Below are 21,826 nucleotides of genomic sequence, written 5' to 3'. Positions count from 1 at the left end.
TGTTTTGTTTTACTGCGAGATCAGGCTCAAAGCACCCAAGTGTATCCTCAAAGGCAACAATGTTGCTTGGGGCTCGCTCACCCCTTTCTCATTTGTCATTCTTCAAAAGGTGGGGGGGGGGGTGACATATTCCCAGGTGGAAAAGGTTATGCATAAGGATATGGTGTTCAATGAAAATGATACCTCGGAACACTTACGTTATGCGCTAGCGGCGCTGAGCAGGCCTTTATGGGCAAATTGCACGCCTCGCCTAAGTAAAGTGTACAGAACCCTTTTGTGGGTCTAAATTAGAGCATTTTACCGCCGCATAAGATAAGAATTTCAACCCACTGTATCTGAGCCACACAGGTTTCACTACGGAGCAATGATCTATGATTTGCAAGCTTTTCAGAAAGATGCCACCAGCTGTCAAAGGGACAAAGATTGCCAATTTGTGTGTAGAAGGGGAGACTTCCAACCTCCTGGGTGGGAGGCTGACAGGAGGGGACTCATCCCTGCTTAGAGAGTACCAGCACAATCTAAGAAATGAGAAATAGTTTAATTAGAAGTGGCGTCTTTTTCTGAATGACCCCAGGGAGAAAGAGGGGCCTTCAGAGGACACTTGCTAGTAGGTGGTTCCCGGAGGTTCAGAATAATAATGGCCGTGAAGGGGCCCCTAGCAGAAGGAATGGGGTTCCTAATAGCTACTCGGGGTTTCAAAGACAAAGCAACAGCACAAAAGCCTGTCAGTGTCTCCTAAACACCCACTGAACTGAAAGATGCCCTGAAGTTAGCATTAAACGGTAAAACCTGAGAGTAAAACAATGTTACACATTTGTATTCTGATGCTGCATGAGGGATAGTGACTCTCTTTCTAAATATCAGGATTTATTTTTTAAATTGGTTTTAAATTCAGCGAAAGGAATTTCGGCTGGGCAAAAAGAAAAACTTCTCAGGCTAGAAATGCAGTCAGACACAGAAGCAGGTTCTGATGAGGATCTTGGAATCATTTCAAGTAAAGCTCAACTAATGTATCTGTCAAGGCCACAGGCACTAGAAGGCAGCGATACGGCTACTGGCGACCAGGGATGGAAAGTGAGTTTTAACGGACAAAGTACAACGGTCCCACGGGACTTTCTAGCTGAAATACTTAGGCGAGCAGATAGCTCCCCTGGACTTTTCTCCCTCACAACCACAGGGAGTGTCGACACCGCCAATCTTCCAGGCAGCAGCGGAGCTGTCTAACCAGTGCGTGGCAACATTATGGCAAGTACTACATTAAGATCTAATGATAAAATGGCAAGTGAAAGCGGACCCAGTATCTATTCTCATGCAGATTATAATCCAAAGTGGGAGGAGACACATTAATCCAGATGGCACATATATAAAGCACAACTGATAAGAATTACAAAGACATTTTGGATAAATGACTTATTAACCTCTTCTTCCATCAAGAGTTACAGTCTCGGAAACTCAATAGGGGCAGTTCTACCTTGTCCTAGAGGATCACTATGAGTCGGCATTGACTCACTGGCAGTGAGTTTGGTTTGGTCAGCCTCTTCTGTTCAAGGTGAAGTCAGTACATATACCTTGTGCTTCCAATGCTAAAGCTCATAGATATGTGTATGAATATCTGGATTTACAGAATAAACCTGTCAAAAAGATACCAGCTTAAGAGGAGAAAAAGCACACACTTTTCCTTAAACCTGCGGAGCAATTGGCTAGATCCAAATGGTAACGAGAGGGTGAAGAGCTGTGAGTCGGGCTACAAAGCCCCCTGCACATGAGACTTGTACCCCGTCATGCGACCTGTGGGGAGTCCCTTAAGCCGACATTACCTACCTGTGTGAACTAATATGAGTATGTGTAGGGGCAGTCTTGTGTTCTCAACTCAATGTGTTTGTTCATACACAGTGGGGTAAAGGCAGGCATTTAAAAGCTCTGGCGGCTCTTAATTTTAATGCATAGCTAGTGCACACGTTGTTGCAATGAAATAACTCCAAGTGGGAATCACACTGACCAACCACCCACCCACCTTATAAACAAAGGCTAGTTCTGATAAAACAAAATTAAGAAACAAAACACCACCCCAGCTTCATTCGATATGAAACTGTGCCTTAGCAAAGGAACAACAACTGCTGGAGTTGTCAAGAGGACACTACCCGGGACGGGGTGGGGGCTGGGGTGAGGTGGGCAAACATAACGTGGTTAGATCATGTTAAGTAACATAAAACACTATGCTCTTAAGGAGGTCATGTCATTCTATGGAAATCTTGTGTTAAATTATACTTGGAGCCTGAATGCACTTGACTTGGAAGAAAACGCGATCGGATGCTAAGGACCTGCCAGGCCCATCGTGTCATGTTTCACATCTTTCCAGCTCTCTTAAAAGGAGCCTCTAAACTGCTTTAGCAGAAAGTCGCTTCTTCTGCCTCCTGTACAAAAACAGTTGCCGTTTCATAAACTACCACAAAATCGCACCAGCGACAAAGCTCGTGCACACGGCCTCTCTGAGCCAGCGAGCACCCTGCTCTTCTCCAGTAGCTCAGGCAGGGTGCCTCTGACACTGGCCACAATGAGCTCTGTCTAGTCGTCAACTCCAAAGACAGTGCAGCAGGAACCCCGCCTCTTCCTTCCTTCCTTTCTTTTTCTTTCCTTATTTTTTTTTTTTTTTGTTCCATGGGGTCGTCTTTATCCCCAAACCACATCTGTCTTGAGTTTCTCTCAGATTAGTCAGGTGGATCAGTGCTCCCCAGGGCCTGCTCCAGCTGAAGTATTTTAATTTGACTAAACACCTGATTTATTTTATCTCTCCGATGAGAAAGGCAGTTTGTCTTAATAGAGCCTGTCAGCCCACAGCCCCATTCACAGCAATTTACAGGCAGCCGGGCGGGCGGGCGGGCAGGCGCTGGAAGAGAAGAGCGTGGTGATTCTGGAGCTCACCCTCCTCCAGAAAGCACCTAAAAGCAGCTATTCACTGCGGCTGCATGTGGCATTTCAGGACTGAATTAGCTTTTTATTCAAGGAACTACACTTGTTGTGAATAGCTTATCTGTAAAATTGCTACATTCACTACTGATTTTATTAACCTTTGGCTCCATCACAAAATGGTCTTCAGTTAGGAAAGACCTTTAAAATTGACACATTTTTTCTTAGGGGCCTTTATTCCAGTGACTTCAGATTTGCCGAATTTGATCCATTGAATTCTTTACCAGTTGTACTTAAAATTTTGAGTCTCAATAGGAAGTCAGTAGTGTGTAAATAAGGAAACACTTTTCAAAATGTAAAGACGGTGGCAATTTCCCTCATCAAAAGTTTTCAAATACCATCTTTCACTACAAGAGTTTAAAAGTCAGCCCTCTACCCTTTTTTGGGGTGATAATCTTAAGAACTTGGGGGGGGGGGGTTAACTAAAATCATCTTTTTTTCAACTTTACAGACTATGGCTACCTGCCCCGTTCAACGTCACACACTTTGACTACATGCCAAAGGCACAAAGCAACTGGAAAATTTCAAAATAGAGGAGAATGTAAATGTTAAAACTGCAACGACTATGCTGTCCTTCTTGATGAATAATGGAAAAGTAAGAAGCAAAGTTTAAAATTCTCCAGTCTTTTTTTTTTTTTTTTGCATTTGCTCACCAAACTTGTCACCATAGTCTGCCAGTTCCCTTTACCGATATGACATGCTTGTATTTATAATGAGAATCAACCATGCTCGAACTCTGACTGGGCACAGCGACACCACTTTAAATGCCAGGTCTGTACAAGGTCTACAACTTGCACAACACTTAATAATCATTTCCTCACCTCTTTTTTTCCTTTAAAATTATTTTATTGGGGGCTTGTACAGCTCTGATTACAATCCATACTTATATCTATTGTGTCAAACACATCTGTACATATGTTGTCATCTTTTTCAAAACATTTTCTTTCTAGTTAAGCCCTTGGTATGAGCTTTTCATTCCCTCCCCCTCCCTCTCCCATGAGTCCTTGATAATTTATTATTTTTTTTTACTGTTCTTACACCGACCGCTGTCTCCCTTCACCCACTTTTCTGTTGTCCGTCCTCCTGGGGGGGGGGGCATACGTCAATTTTTGTGATCGATTCCCCCTAACTCCCCCGCTCCCTTCCCTTCCCCTCCTCGATTCACTACTCCCCTTATTGGTCCTGAGAGGTTTGTCTGTCCTGGATTCCCTGTGTTGAGAGCTCTTATCTGTACCAGTATACATGTTCTAGTCTAGTCAGATTTGTAAGGTAGAATTGAGGACATGATAGGGTGGGGGGGACATTAAAGAACTAGAGGAAAGTTGTGTGTTTCATTGGTGCCATACTGCACCCTGACTGGCTGGTCTCTTCCTTGTGGCCCTTCTGACAGAAGGTGGCCAATTGACGACTGATGGGCTTTGGGTCTCCACTCTGCCCTCCCCCTCATTTGAATCAATATGATTTGTTGTTGTTTGGTTTTGAGTCGTTGATGCCTGATACCTGGTCCCATCAGCCAGTTCCTCACCTCTTTTAAACTAATTCCATGCAATGTAGAAATCTTAAAGAGGCTAGTCTCTTAGTAACTGTCCCTAAAAGTGGATTACTACTATGTGATGCTGATAAGAAGTTTTTTCATGTTTGTTTTTGTTTTGTTTTCCAGAGGAAAAAATAAACTAAAACAAAACAGAAATAAGCATAGTAATGCAGAGAGATGCAAAGAAAGTGAGATAAAGAAGACATGTCCAGGGACAGATGCATTACATTTTGTCAGTTTCTCTGTATGTTTCTCATTTCAAATGAAAGTAGGGGTTGTGGTCTTAAAAACACAATATCTTACCCATAACGATCATCAGCCAGTGGCAATATCTGGAAATATGTCCTAGTCAGACTTGTGTCTGATCATCCTCGTTTCCTGGGTCCCTGGGCACACTACGAGATTCAGTAAGACTTGCAGTGAAATTACAAGAAGCCTGCTTAAGAAAAATGTTTGTGCTTTGGAATGAGGGGGCAGGTGGGCAGGGGGTGGAGGACAGGCTGGTTGGCTAGCACTGGAGTGGAGTTCTGATAGAGATAGACTTTTCCATACCAATCCAGGACAGATCAAAGCACTTTGATGCTGATTCCGAAGTGACATCTATCAAGGACCTCAGCTAAAAGTCCTAGGAAGATTTTAAATAAAGTTGAAAAGGAAAGCTCTTAGGAGTGAATTCTCTGGTCAGTTGTAATTTTTTTTAATGGACATTATTTGAGAAGAAAGCAAAAATACAATGGGAGTCGTAAAAGAAAGCTGCATTTGATCTCAGCCCCCAGATCGCCTGGTTAAACTGCCCAGGCTCACACAAGTCCCCCATGCATTGAGATGGGCTGTGATGTCCCCACTTCACAAGCTCAGGCCACCGTTTAGCACTGGCCTCTTTTTTTGATATAGTCTTCTTTTAAATGTCACAAAATAGGGCAGCAAAAAGTCAATGGAAAAAAAATAGAGTAAACTGAAGAACCTAAGCATCTATGAGAAGGTCCCTTGATAACAGCTACTCTGTGGGGGCCGCCTGAGAAAGGAGCCCTGTCCCAGTGCACAAGCAGCTAATTTGAGTTCTGAATCCAGTGGCCATTTTGAAAGCCTTCCCCTCTAAAGGGCCCCAGTGAATCATAAAAGATAAAGGATTTCAGTACAAAACCACCACAAAGACCTCCATTATCTTATCAGTCTTTGGTTACAACAGCTGAACCAATATGACTAAATTCTGAATGACTTTTTTCAAAACAGCAGAATACTGGAATTTCTTTGTTTTCTCATCAGTCGGCTATTGTCATTGCTCCCATATGCTACTGTCCACTTCTTAGTAAATAAAAAGCTCAATAAAAGCAGCAATTGTGCTCTCAGGAATCACTTAGTGGCCGTGGCACAGGAAGTATGCCTCATCGTTGAGGTACACTGGCTGCTGTTTTTTGTTTGTTTTCCTTTTCACTGACTATCTGAGAATGCCATTCTCAAAAGGTAAACAACTCTCATTTTAAAGGCCTTTAAAGTCGATTGTGTTCCGAACCAAGAGGAGGACGGCCAGGTTCTCTTGAAATTAAGATCAAACTCCCAGGCACACTCACCTCTCCTTCAGCTTTCTCTCTTCCTGGCTACAAAAGGAAGTCTATTCCTGGATCAACTGAGGGCTATTCATGTTACACATCCTAAGAGAGCAGGAACAATCCGTGGAATTCTGCCATCCGGACCTCAAACTTCACAGCTGGGCCTTCAGCCCACTGTGCCTTATTAGTTTGCCCTTATGGGATGGGGAAATGAAGGTATCCAGACAAATCTCTCCTGCAGGATCAGACAGGTTGCCTCCACAGTGCTGTTCTCGAAGGAGGACAGCCATTCAGTGACCCCACAGACGTAACACACACATCCTCTTATGAAGCTCTGGCCTTGCAGAAACATGCATTTCTTTGGTGCCTGAGGAGTTCAAATGATAATCTGCTTAGCCCCAATATTATCACTTGGAATTGGAAGGGTTGCTCTTTTTCTAGAAGCATCACCACGAGATATAGGCCATTGGTTCACAACCTTCCTCATGCGCGGCCCATTCATACAGTTCCTCATGTGGTGGTGACCCCCCAACCATAAAATCACTTTTGTAGCTACTTCATCACTGTCATTTTGCTACTGTCATGAATCGGGCAACCCCTGTGAAAGGGTCATTCGGCCCCCAAAGGGGTCGTGATACACAGGTTGGGAACCACTGCAGTAAGCAGAAGAAAAGTAGACCTTATTCACTGTGCATAAACTGTAAACTCTTACATGTTCCTTATACAATCCTCACCCTTAGAGTAACTCAGTTATTTTCATTTCCCAGATGAGCAATTAAGATATCAAAAGCTGAAGTAACTCAAGTAACCTGAATAGGCCTAAAATTTTAATGCCATGTAGGGTTTAGAAATATACAACTTCTCAGGAAGTCTTTGTTTGTTTATTATATGAGAAGGTAAAAAATTCGTCTAGGAAATCAGACAACCAAAGAGGCCAGAAAACTGCATTTTGACATCTTACATACGTGAAAACAGATAGGGACACTAAATGACATGCCTGGTCTTACTCAGGACATGAACACCTAGCCTGATCGGATCATTTGTGAAGTTTACTCTGCAGCCCCACCTTGCCTGGCAGTCTGAACCCTCTGTTATGCTTGCTGTTCCTCAGTCCTCCCCCTCAAATAGCAATATGGCCTACTGGCTCCAAGGTCAAGTGCAATCCTGTTTCCATAGCATTCTCCAGCATCTCAGATACAGCATTTAAAGCACTCATGAAAGGCTTGATGACTATGACCTCAAAAATCTACAGGGTGTTGCCATCCTGTACACAGTGTGCCTGTGAGCTGGAGTATCAGGTGTTAGCCAGAAACATTGGCATGGAAAAAGTTAGGAAGTGAGCTGAGAGGGTTTCAGAAGCCTCCCAGGGACAAACAGGCTTGGGACCGTTGCCTGCCCAAAGAGACCAGATGCCTGGCCCATTCCTAGGATACATTACTTCTTCCTTACTGTAAATTGGGATTTTCCCTTGCCCAATATATTCCTAGTCATACAATGATAAGAACGGCTTATATAGTAATTGCTGTATACACTCAAGTATAAGCCGAGTTTTTCAGCATATTTTATATGCCGTTTTTGTGGTAAAATTAGGTGCCTCGGTTGATATTCGGGTCAGCTTATACACGAGAATATATGGTACTTTGTGCTAGGAAGAACTTAACATATATCAACTCAGTTACTATGCACAACAATGTCACACAGCAGGAATTTTAAAAGACAAGGAGATTGAGACCAAAAATTAGTAGGCAACTTGCCTATGTTTTACAGCTATCAACCTGTATGTCTAGGATTCAGTATCAGGCAGTATGGACACAATCTGTTCTTTTAACCAGTATGATAAATGGAGAATAAAACTCCTAAATGATCGACTTCTGAAAATTACTTCACCCAATAGGCAAATGGCTGAAATTTTCTTTATAGTCAGTTTGAGTTTGTTGGTTTGCTTGTTTGATTGATTGATTGATTTAGAATTTCACGAGCCCCTAAGCACTTACAGGAGAGGCAGGTATCTATGGTCCCCCTTGGTCCTTAAAAGAGTCTAACTGATTGGCACAAGATCCTACTGATTTTTTAGTTCAACTCACAAATATCCACTCATGTAGTCATTAGTCATTACTCGTTTCCTCCTCCACTCTCTTATTCACTCTGTGTCTTTGGCTCTGAGATCCTCTACCTTGACTCCTGGGCTGAACTCCAGTGGACCTCATATTTGGACCCTCTTGATTGTTGAAATTTTGGCTTTTTCCAAAAGAATGAAGATTTCTGGTGTCTCAGTTTGGCTCCTCAACACATTTTCTACTCCCAGTCTGGTACCATGAAACTCATCCACATGGTCCAACTGACCGGTCCAGCTCACTCGTCGTCCTGTCTTATTCACAAGCACCAGGAAATTCCGGTGAGCTAGACTGTTATTGGTCCTAAGACTTTGATAGAAAAGTGTGCTAAAGTAAACTGGAATTTAAACAAAACCTAATAACAACTAAAGGATACTTTATTTGTATTTGACTGAACAGTGTTACTAATACGGTTTCCTGAACTAGGGCTGAGTATCTGAGCAGATGACTGAGCTTACCCATTACAAACTTAGGGATGAAGGATGAGTTTATAGAAGGAAAATGAAGATGAAAATTTCATATTGATTCTAAAATTGTTATTTCTTTGATTTCTCTTTCACAGTGAATACAGCTGGATAAGCAGCCTTTCACTCTCAGTTTCTACTTCATCAATGATTTCCGGGTATAATAGGAGTTTGTGAAGCACATCTCATCACTGTGTTTTGGAAGCACATTGTGTTCAGACTGCTGTTTTGAAGATCACACAGTACTGCCCATGCAGAGCTCATAATCTTCCGAACTGGAAAGACCATTAAAGCCTGGGTCCAGAAAAGACCAGGGATTTTCCACGGGAAGAGTTTTAACATGCTAAAGGAGCCCTGGTGGCATAGTGATTGCATGTGGGACTGCGATCAAAAGGCCAGCAGTTCAAAACCATGAGCCAGCCACTCCTCAGAATAAAGATGAGGCTTACTACTCCCAATATTCTTAGAAACCTGCAGGGAAGTTCTACCCTGTCCTTTGTGTCATTATGAATCAGAATCAACTCGATGGCAGTAAATTGGATTTTCATTTTTAGAAAGTAGAAAATGAAAAATATTCAAAAATACTTTAAGTCTTTTTCAGATAGAAGTTAAAAATCAATGCATATTTGTTCAGTCTATATAAATATAAATAAAAAATAGGATGCCCTGTTCTTATTTTAGGGTATTCTCTCACAAAGGAATAGAGAAGCTTGATTCAAGGCTTTAAAAGGTTTAGGATTACTCTATGCCAGTGGTTCTCAACCTTCCTCATGCCGTGACCCTTTCACACAGTTCCTCATGTTGTGGTGACCCCCAACCATAACATTATTTTTGTTGCTACTTCATCACTGTAACTATGCTACTGTGATGAATCAGGGGTCATGACTCACAGGTTGAGAACTACTGCTCTATGCAATAACTTAAGGTTACAAATGGATTTTATGAAGTTTATAAAACTTATTTTTAAAATAATGTTAGAATGTTCATGGTTTTAGAATTATCAGTAGTTGTATCAAGAAGATAATAAATATATTGAAATACATCTGGATATGTTTGTAGAAGCTACAAACATCCCCAATTTGAGATCATTATTCTAAGGGCCCACTGCTCTTTATAGAACCTCCAGTGGCTCATTCCTCAGAATGGACAGCCTATTCCTTCTTGACTTAGATGATTTACATTAAGTGGATTATTTGAAGACTGTTTTTTTTTAAGCCACAAGGTAAAGACAAAATTGTAAAATTTTAAACTGTCCATTGAATTTAAAAAACAACTCATTTAATCCATATTACTGAAACATCTATAGCATATCTTTTCATCTGTTTCTAAGATATTGTTAGGTTCCTTCCTAAATACTTAATGTATACTACTCAGAATCAGCTTTTTAAAAATGATTTGCTTTCATTCAATTATGCACCAATGATAACATTTATTTTTTTAATACTATTTAAAAGATAATATAGCTGATTACTTTGTGGCAACAATAATGGATAGAATGTGAGTTATTTGATTAATACTTGTCTTTTAATTTATATACGACTACTTGGCTTCTCAATACCTAGCACAATTCATGAGACATGGTTCCTGAAAGGAGTTCTGTCATGTATGTCATTCATATAATCCATCATCTCAACAAGGGAATTCTTTTAGTGGAAGGTGGCACTGTGAATGATTACATAGAAAATACAGATGTAAACCAGTACTACCCCATGTAAACCAGATTATACTTGCACCCTGCCTGCTTGGAATTTAACCTTATTCTAACTTAATGTCTGGTCCTGACTAATTAATAGCATATAAACAGAAGTCTATATATAGAAAAGTTTATAAGTTTTTAAGTAAACTTTCATTACATGACTTTTATGTAGTACGTAGGCCTGAAATCTGGATGACATAATTTTATAAAATAATTTGCTTCAGTTTATCACTATTGAGAATCTGTAGACAATCAAAATATCTATCGATATATCAATAGCAGTCCAATTATCTGTACATTAAAAGTTTAGTGTACAGAGTCTAAGTTTTTTGCTTCATAAAATATGCACAGTGATCCTTACTTTCCAAGTATTTTAAGAGAATAACTTACCATTTTTAGAAATGATCTATTTTTGATGACATAATTTTTAATTAAGAGAATATTAAGGTTATGCTTATTTTATCATTTTAGAATATATGAACATATGTCAAGCTATGAATGAACTAAACACAAAAATGTCAAGTAAGAAATTTAGGGAATTAAAATGTCTAAATCTTATATCAGCATGAATTTTAATTTTTCATAATAAGTGCATGTTTGTCTTTTATATGATGAAAATACAAACACATAAATCAATGAAAAGCTTATATTAGCCTCTGAAGAGTCTAAAAACTTGGGCTTTGGCTAATGAATAAAAATAAAATTTAATATAAAAGACCAGTGGGATTTCGTATCTAGAATAAAAACAGTGGAAACTACCACTTTGGAGGGGCTTCAAAAGTTCATGGAAATTTTTCATTATCTTTTAATTCCATTTTCAATGTACTTTTTCAAGAATCCTCATATTTTAAGTAGGAAGGTCAATCAATTCAATCACAGTTTTAAAAATATAAACAATAGAAACAATTCAAGAAAAGCCCTAGAATCTGATCTTTGAATTAATTTCATGAAGAAAACACTTTCTCTAACTCTATCAGAGTATTAGAAAAATCAAGTCCCTCTAAGTAAACCAGAGAGTTTACAGTAAAGTTTCCAGGACGGTAACAGCAACATTATTTACCCCACTTCTTACTATACAGAAACATAATTCCTAAATTATATCAGTAGGCATATGAAAGTAAACCATCTATACCTCTAAAACTATATTTGAGTTCTAATTATATTTTCACTCACATAACACAAGCAGTTTTAACTAGACATCTCCAAATATAGCTATATAAAAAAGTGAGAATTGGAACATTCAAATGAAATATATATACTAACCTAATCCCACAAGTAAATGTACTTAATAAATGTCTTGTTATATATAGTGCTGCTATAACAGAAATATCACAGCAGATGGCTTTAACAAACAAATGTATTTCCTCACAGTTTACTAGGCTAGAAGTCTGCATTCCAAGTGCCAACTTAGAGGAAGGCCTTCCCTCTGCCAGCTCTGGAGGAAGGCCTTTGTTTCCTTTCGATATCTGTAGGTCAGGAAGTCTCAGGTGCTCCAGGTGTCTTTGCACCAACCTTGCCCTGGGTCTCCACACAAGGACTTCATGTCCAAAAGACATCCTCTGCTCCTGGCTCTTCTTTCTTGGTGGCAGTCAGTGAGGTAAACAGCAATGGAAGTGGCTCAGTCCCTGCTCCGTGGGCTTCCCTATCGCCACGAGGCAGGGGTCAGCATGACCTCCACACTCCATCCTCTTTACCTAGTCTGACACCAAGTTTTCCTCCTGCACCCCTCTGCATCGAGGCTGGGTTCAATAACTAGCTTCAGTGGCCACACAGCACCCAGAAGCAATCCTCACGATTAAGGGGGTTCACCAGGGAAGTTAGAGAGCCCTGGTGGCATCGTGGTTAAGTGTTAGGGTGCTAGTCACAAAGATGCAAGTCACATCTTCGCAGTCGTTAGGTTTCGCTCGTTGTTGCAGTCACTGCTCAGTCCATCTTGCTGAGGGTTTCTCTCTTCTCACTGACCTCCCACGGTACCGATTCTGATGTGCTCGCTTCTGATAACATGTCCAAGATATTTGAGACAACGTGTTGCCATTATTGCTCTATGGAGAATTTCGTCTATCCTTCTTCCAGGACACATCCGTATGTTCTTCTGGCTGTGCATGAGGCTCTCAGTAGTCTTCCCCAGCACCGCTGTTCAAATGCAGCCATTCTGCTGCGGTCCTCCTCCTTCACTGTTCAATGGCCTTCACTGTTCAATGGCCTCGTGCACTTGGAAGTAAAGGCAACCTATATTTTTAAAAAGAATCCCTGGTGGTGGAGTGGTGTTGTTTTAGTTTGTATTTTTAAAAGCTGAAGAAACCATGCCAGGGAAAATAAACCATAAAAACAAGCAAACAATAAAACATAAAGAAAGTCTATTAAAAGTGACTCAGCCTCAAATGGTTGATTATTCTAAGGTGTGCATACCACACTATTTTTACTGTTCCCTTTATAGGCCTAACTATTGTTTGCCTGAAAATTGAGGCACTGGGGTGAATTCCGTTCCAGACGTGAAGGGTGACGTCTTGGCTGTATGTCTCTCTGATCGACCAGTCTCTAAGGTCCAAAGAGTAGCGTTACTCATGGGCGAAGTTTAGAGGGTAAGCAGGAAAAGTTATGTCACAGGCAACAGAATCTGTTAATTTTTTTAATAATGAAAAAACCCTAAAGTTAATTAAAATGAACATCAACTAGGAATTTTGAGGACTGCAAAAATCCAAAATCCATGATAAAATCACTATAATCCAATGTAACTAAATAGAGGCTTGGTGGATTTCAGGATTCTGTTTTCTTCCCAATAAAATGTAGCCAAATGATAAACTAGTAACATTTGTATAAAAACCCCGTTTCCTTAAAGAGTTGGTTAGCTAACCCAGCAGAAGAAGGAGAGGGGGCAAACAAACGTAGCAGGAGCCTTCAGTGTGAGAGGAGATGAAGGGAACGCTGAGCAAGGTTCTGCCGTGAGGATTCACATTACAAGCCGAGCTCTGGCCATAGTGTCCTCGATAGTAAAATGTGCTGTGGTTGAAGGCAAAGCACTTCCAAGTGTTCTAACTATTTTTGCCACAGACTAAAGACAAGTGGATTCCCAGAATTCCAGATGCCATTATACTCCAAGATGAGCATGTGACTCCATTCATGAAGTAGAAACTTCTGAAGTAGCTGTTGTTTGAAGTGATTTGTGAGCCTGAGAACACAGGTAATTAAGGTTACGCCCACTCTTGTGGGTCCGCCCTTTGTTTAAATGAACTGAACAATCAACAGCAGCTGAGAGCACATGGAAACCCAAAGAAGAGAAACCCTGGGAACCCAAGAAATGTTCATCAGCCAGGGTGGGGTGATGTTATTGACATTACTATCATTGTCATTGCAAAGTAAAAACCAGGGACCGGAAATCTACCACAAGATATATATATATATATATATATATATATATATATATATATATATATATATATATATAAAATAAGTTCTTATTGAGCTACTCATTTTAATTTTTTTTCAATTATTTTATAGGGGGCTCATACAACTCTTACCACAATCCATACATACATCCGTTGTGTGTCAAGCACATTTGTACATTTATTGCCATCGTTATTCTCAAAACATTTGCTTTCTACTTGAGCCCTTGGTATCAGCTCCTCATTTTTCCCCTCCCTCCCCGCTCCCCCTTTCCTTATGAACACTTGATAATATATAAATTATTATTTTGTCATATCTTATACTGTGGAATGTCTCCCTTCACCCACTTTTCTGTTGTCCATCCCCCAGGGAGGAGGCCATATGTAGATCCTTATAATTTTTTCCCCCTTTCTACCTCACCTTCCCTCCACCCTCCTGGTATCATCACTCTCACCACTGGTCCTGAAGGGATTATCTATCCTGGATTCCCTGTTTCCAGTTCCTATCTGTATCACTGTACATTCTCTGGTCTAGTCAGATTTGTAAGGTAGAATTGGGATCATGATAGTGGGGGTGTAGGGGGCAAGGAGGAAGCATTTAGGAACTAGAGGAAAGTTATATGCTTCAATGTTGCTACACCGCACCCTGACTGGCTTGCCTCATCTCTGTGGCCCTTCTATAAGGGCATGTCCAGTTGCCTACAGATGGGCTTTGGGTCCTCAATCTGCACTCCCCCTCATTCACAATGATATGATTTTTTGTTGTTGTTGTTCTTTGATGCCTGATAAGTGAACCCTTCAACACATCGTGATCACACAGTCTGGTGTGCTTCTTCCATGGGGGGGTTTGTCGCTTCTGAGCTAGATGGCTGCTAGTTTATCTTCAAGCCTTTAAAACCCAGATGCTATATCTTTTGATAGCTGGGCACCATCAGCTTTCTTCACCACATTTGCTTATGCACCCACTTTGTCTTCAGTGATCGTGTCAGGAAGGTGAGCATCATGGAATGACAGTGTAATAGAACAAAGTATTCTTGCATTGAGGGAGTACTTGAGTGGAGGACCAACTTCCAACTGCTACCTTAATACTAAACCTATAAATATATGCACATAGATATATTTTCCCATCATATATAAATATATTTGCATATGCACATGCCTATATGTAGACCTCTATAAATGCCATTTGCCTCCTAGCTCTTTCCTCTATTTCCTTTTACTTTCCTCTTGTCCTATTATAATGTTCAGCCTTCACTTGGGTTTCGGAAATTCCTCTAGGTTACATTACACCCTCCTTGGCACTGATTTTGGATCACCTGTTGTCCCCTTGTCCCTGGGTTGGTTTACACCACTCCCTTTCCTCCACCTCCTTCTCTCCCATGTCCCCCCCCCCACAACCATCAGTCCCGTTGTTTTCTCCTCCACATTGTTTATTCAGCCTATGTTATCTAGATAGACTTGCAGAGATAATAATATGCACACAAAAAAAGTACAGAGCAAAACAAAAGAACAAAAAAACCAAAACAATGAGAACAACAAAAAGACCAATGACCAAAAAAAAAAAAAAGGCCTGTAAATAGTTCAAGGTCTGTTTGTTGACCTTTAGGAGTATTTTCCTGTCAAGTGTGATGGGATGCCACACCCTGGCCCCAAAGTCTATTTTTGGTATTCCCTCAGGACTTCCTTGCTCTGCTCCCCTTGCTGCTCTGTTGCACACCCTTAGTGCTTTGCCTCGGTATGGTGTGGTGTGGTCAGATCAGGTGCAATTCCCACACTGTGTCTTCAGTGTTGTCACCTGTAGGGCTATAGGTCAGTAAAGGATGTTGTGTCTCATAGTGGGACTGGCTCCTTTTAATATTTTTATTGAATTCATGAAGTGATAAAAAGTTACCATTAAAACAGCCTTAGCTAGCTGAAAGTTTATGCCAAAATGTGTTCCTAAGGTTGTTAAAGGATTAGTTTGTATAAGGTGAGCAGGCATTGTTTCAGCTAATATGTAATGAAACTCAGTCAAGTATACTAAGAATCAAAAGTCATAAAAATACTAGTAGAAAGTGCTTTCATATTCAACAGGGTTTTAGAGTCATAAAATTACTATGCAGTACTATGTAGGGCAATGATTGTTATCATCATCACAATTTTACAAATGTAAAAAAAAGACAGAAAGGCCTTGTAGACCATTTTCTTTAGATTTACTTAAAATCCCACAACCCGAACTCTAATTCCACTCCCATGTGTGTCTCTTTCCACTTCAAAACCACTGATTTTTCAACATTAATATTCTGAGAATAAATTTATCTTAAAAATTCACAGTTCTCATTAACATCAAAGCAATAAAGTACTTATTGTCCAAAGCTGAAGCCTCAGCATATGATACCTTACACCGGAGAATTGGAAAAAGGTAGAATGCATGTGTGTGTTGGCGGGGTGGGGGTGGAGGGCACTAAGCATATTTAGTACATGTATGTGTACACACCTCCAGATGAATTTCCCAATTTGAGCACCAAGTAAACAATTGATACAAACTCACTGTATAGCTAAACAGTTTGGGAGGGAGAGAGGAAAGCGTTATATAAAAATCCAAACAAAACACCTGAGTTTTCCTGATCCCTCAGCTTTTTCCCGTCCCTATTCTTCAGCCTGGTCCTTGCAGTTACTCAACATCTGGAGGTGACTTAAAAAAAAAAACCAAACAAAAACTCTATTTCATATTCAGAAATGGGCAACTTGAAATGCTTTTTTAAAACATATACTTATTAAAACAATCTTAGACTCACAAAACAATACTGTAAAGAATCAAAGTGATTGCCAAATTTTACAGACAGAGAAACTGCAAGCCCCAAGGGGAAAGTGGCATGCCTGACAGCACATTAATTAATGACTTAGTGGCAAAATTAGGACTAGAAACTAAAAGTCTTGATTTCACAGTACAGAATCCTTTCCATGCCGCCTTAACATGCCACCACTAAGAAATGAAGTGAAATAATCTTCAAATCTCTTTTGGAGGAGTATTTATATCCTGAATCATTTTCCTCACTCCATTTAAGAAGCAACATTGATTCTTGTTTCAGCAAATTTTCAATTCCTCAAATCTATTATCTAATCTAACAAGTGACAGAGGTAGTCGTTAAGAGACTATCTGAAGAAACCTTTTGTTTAAGGACACTAGGAGGGCAGCGTGACTGGGCAGGCTGGTGCATAGGCCCTGGCTTAAAGGGGTTAATCATAGGTTCAAACACGCATTTTTAGAAATAGCAAATCAGGAGGTTTTCCAAGAAAAAAAAACTGCTATGTGGACTTTGACATATCCCAGTGCCCACCATTTATCAAAATTAACACCTGAAATCTTACCCACCACAAGAATCTTTGCTTTTCATTGGCCCAGGAATTTGAAAATCTGAGCGCCTGAGGAGTTGTCCAGGTTGCCTATGCAGTTTTAAAAATCAGGATCACTCGGAGAGATAGGGTGACAGAAATGCTGGTAGGTACAATTTAACAGCCAAAAATTAGAAGCTGAGGCCAGAAAGCACACCAGAATATAGTTACAGAGACTTTTTAAGAATTATAAAGAGTGACAGAGAAATATAGGCAAAAATATACATATTTTCAAAAGAAGAAACTGAACTGGAATAAAAACAATAATGCTTATGAAACTTACATCAATCTGGAGAAAAGAAACCATAACATTTAATGTTTTACTTAATACAGTTTTGTTAAAAGAGCAATGAGTTTCACATGTATAGTTTAATACACTGAGGAAGCAGCTTGGTGATGGGTTCAAGAACACAGGTTTGTGAGCCAGATTGCCTCAGTTTAAATGCCAGATCTCCTACCTTCTAGAATTGTAGCATTGGGTCTTAGTGTTTGCTTTTGTATAACTGGAATGGTAACATGGTATTTTGTAGAACAAATGAATTAATATACAAGTAAATCACTTAGGAAATGCCTTCATATGGTAAACACTCAAAAATGTATGCCATGTTGGCCATATAATGATTATATTAAAATCTATCCTAGAATCTATTCTAAAAATGAAGGCAAAAGTTATATAACATATAAATATTATTTGATTCAAAATATTTAATAAGGTTCCATAATTACACACAGACATTTAAATTAACTAAAAAATGTCTTTCTATGCCAACCTCTTGAAAGTTGGTAGACATAATAAGGTTTTCCACTAATAAAGTCCAGACTTTTTAACTTACAGCAAGCACTTCATGATCTTGCCCTGGCCATGTCCAATTAGCCTCCACTTGCACTTTTATCTCCCCTCCAAATTAATATCCACCAATTTCCAATTACATACACACACATGCAAAATCTAGTTTTACTGAAAATATGAGCTTCCCCAGAAAAGCCATTCTTTCTCACGCTTCTGGCTCTCCACACAGCACTATTCTCATTGCTAGCACATCCTTTTCTTTTTTCAATTGTAGTCCTATTTTAAAAGTTAGAAACTAGAAATAAATCAAATGTTTATTATTAGAGGAATCAGTGAACAATTTATTGTTCATTGATCGTTATGAATATCATGCAGACAACCAGTAACAAAAGTTGGAGCATGCATTCAGTTAACAAATCATTGTTTGTACTTCTATGTACTGTTTTAATTTCTGGGGCTTTGTGAACAGAAACAAAAAAAAGTAAAAATCTATATTAAATTTTTAAATAGACTATATATACAATATATGCCACAGTTCTATAGAAACAATTTCATTTTTATAACAACTAAAGCTGCACAAATGTGTCTTGTAAACACAATACATGGGCAATAGTGGTTATCTACAGGATGAAAATTAGGCTAGCTAGGCAGAGAAAGGATAGACGTTCAGATCATATGACTGTCTGACTCAAAACGACCAGTACCAGTACAGTTCAACTCACTAGCACCTGCGATATCAATTTCTATGTGTTCCACTCATTTTTTAAATGTTGTTTTTCTAGACTCCTACTTTGTACATTCCACATTCCAAGAATTCTGGATGCTTGCAGCGGTTTCTTCTCATTTTGTTCCTTAATGTTGGCTCTCCTTTGAGGAGGCAGTTCTTCTGAAGTTGTCTTTGGAGTGCCTTCCAACCTGAAGGACTTGTCTTCTCATCCTATGTCAGATCATGTTCTGCAGTTTCTCAGGTTTTCAGAGGTGAATCCCTCAGAAGGGGGCTGCCTAGTCCTCCATCCTAGACTGTGCTTGGGCTGGAAGCTCTGCTGAGTTCTGTCTACTGTGAGTAACCCTGATGGTGTTTGAAATACCAGTGGCATAGCGTCCAGGGGCACATCAACATGCCAGCCACCACAGTACAACAAATCAACAAGACAAGTGGTGGCTTCTCAACACACACACACACACACACACACACACACACACTATACTAAACAGCACTTAGAGAAAGCTAAGAAAATCGAATTTCAAATTAGACATTATTCTTTCAAATTAATTTTTTTCTATTTAAGGCTTTAAAGAAGCATGTGTATATTGTAGTCTACAATTTAAAAAATATATATAAACATTTAATTTTCTATAAGAAGACTGTCCATTCTCTTCAATACCTTTATTCGTATCTATCATTTGACTTTCACACAATCAATTCAAACAGCATTTCGGACACTGTGGAAAACAACTTAAAGCTAAGTTTTAAATATACCTTTATTTTGTAATTTCTAAGTTTTTTTTTGCAATTTTTGCTATACCGACATTTACACTAAGAGCTGGAAAAAAGTGTTGTATAAAACTGCTGGTGGCTAAGTGGTATTGAAGTCTTTGTGGCTGTGCACTTGTAGGTAAAGTAAATTCCAGTTCTGATAAAGCAATAAAAAAATTCTAATTTTATTAAATCTTGGCCTTGAGTACACTTTATAATATAACCTGCATAACCAAATAGAAAGTACTTACAGAGCATTTGGCTGCATACTAAAGTACAATGGTGGCCTGGAGGAAAAGCAATTTGGCAATTCTTAAGATCTCCTCTGGGCACTTTTTCTACAGAGCACTGTTTTACTTGAAAAGATGACACTAACAGACAAAGACTTCCCCTAATCCAGATGGTTCGCTAAGGCAGATGACAATTCAGATATTCTCTTATTAGGGTTTTAACAGATATTTTCTCAAACACAAAATTAAACAAGGTTTCCATTTTAAGAAAACAGTGAAATGTAGTTGGCCTCAATAAAATTTTAGTTTTCAAATTAGTAAAGGTGATATTGCTATATATTATTTTAATACTGTATCACAAAATTTGTCAGTGTTTCAAAGCTCTGTAATACTCAATGATCCAATATTTTCCAAATGACCAATATTTGATGATACAAAATTATGAATTGCTAAAATTCTAAGTGCTGGCTGGACCAAAGAATTTAAAAAATAATTGTGGTGATGGTTGGATCACTGTGAATATACTAAAAAAATATTTTAGTGGACTGATTAAATGCTATGTGAATTAAATTCAATAAATATATTACAAAAGAATTAAAGGAGGAACACTGGTTAAAAATACCTACTGTGATTCTAAACACATACTAGAAGCTTAATAAATGCTACTTTCCCTGTCCTATTACTCCAGGGTGTGAACAGATTTGGTTAGGTTGTAGGAATTTTTTTAAACTAATCATCAGACAACAAAGCATAAAATATGTACCACCCAAGAGATTGTATTTCTTATTGATTTTGTTTCTGATATAGAAAATATCCATCTATGAAAATACAAATTAAAATACAAATGTAAATTCCAGGATAGATCTAAAATGGCTTATAGTTATTTAATATTAATTGGAATTTAAGAACTTATTTTAAAGTTGGCATATATAATGAGGCTTCTCAGCATGTAGCAGATCCTCCATCTAGCCTACATGTTTCTGAAGGCCATGTCCTCACCTGTCTAATCCTTCCCCAAAGAATTCTCCACTGTTCTACGTATGCCACGGCAAGCAGCAGTTTTGTCATCCACAAGGGTCTCAAATTGTGTTCCTTTTACATGTTCTTTGAGTTGGGGAATAAAAGCAACATCTCAAGGCTCAAGAGCAGTGCTTAAAGGTGAACGGGGTAAGATTTTCCAGGGAAATTCCTGTAGGACAGACTTGCTACCCTTGGAGAATGGTCAGGTGAGTGGTCATGAAGAAAAAAGTTCCTGGGCATAACTTCCCGGGGTCTTTTTCCCACCAAAGAAGTTTTTTACTTTCTTGGAACTTCTTCCTAATTGGCACCCATGATCGTCTTGTGGCCTTAGAAAAAATTAGTCAAGATGACCCATTTGAAATCCCTAAAAACAGTCACCATATCCTTTTGGGCTGATCTCTCTGCCCTGAATTTAACTGATCAAGGAGATTATTCCCTTGGAAGGCATTGAATTGACTGAACCTTTGAAACATTCTAATACAACCAAGAGAGTGTGTGACTGAAAAGAACTTGCCTGAAGCCATCCACTGATGGCAGAGAAGTGCTTGAACATGCTTAGAATAAAGTTAGGCATATATAAACTGAAACCCTAGTAGACAATACATTTTGACTTTTATAGTCAGCTCTTTAGGGATCCACAGCTTAGTGGATAATTTACTGACAACTTCCCTCAATTATATTGCTATTTTTAATTAGACAAGAAAAAAGTAAACAAGATAACCTTTATCACATCATTTTCTGTTAAAGGATAAAGTTATCACATCAAACAATATAGTTTAAAATTTTATAGATCCATAATTTATAAAATTTACTTTGAAAAAATTCCAGTTTGGGTTATCTGAGCAATATGAGTATTTATAAATAATATTAGTGGGCAAGACACATTTTTGAACTTTTGCCCTCACTGTCATAGAAAGGAAAACTATTTATAATCTTGTCTACTTGTCTTTTCTGAATGGTTTTTAGTTAAAAGCAGGACTTTTCATATTTGTGTTTCGAAATGTATAGCAGCCCATTCGCTCCAGGAGCCTCGTGGCACAGTGCGTAAAGTGCTGGACTGCTAAGTTGGAAGGCGAGCTGTTCTGATCAACCACCTGATGTACAGGAGAAAGACAAGGCAGGCTGCTGTTGTAAAGATTTACAACCTCAGGACCTTCTGAAACCACTCTATCTGTCCAACGAGTCGGAAGAGATCAGATTGCAATGTGTTTGGTATGGAGAATTAG

At 39.1% G+C, this 21,826-nt stretch overlaps 1 protein-coding gene across 4 annotated transcripts in view; it reads right to left on the bottom strand.

The window, feature by feature from the left end:
- Positions 1 to 21,826, bottom strand: part of SOX6 (SRY-box transcription factor 6) — a 528,806-nt gene that overhangs the window by 212,975 nt on the left and 294,005 nt on the right. The window lies entirely within an intron of this gene.

Source organism: Tenrec ecaudatus, chromosome 4 (assembly GCF_050624435.1).
Source record: "Tenrec ecaudatus isolate mTenEca1 chromosome 4, mTenEca1.hap1, whole genome shotgun sequence".
In the NCBI taxonomy this organism is placed as follows: Eukaryota; Metazoa; Chordata; class Mammalia; order Afrosoricida; family Tenrecidae; genus Tenrec; species Tenrec ecaudatus.
The sequence above is the reverse complement of the archived record's forward strand: the minus strand, read 5'-3'. Positions and strand labels throughout refer to the sequence as shown.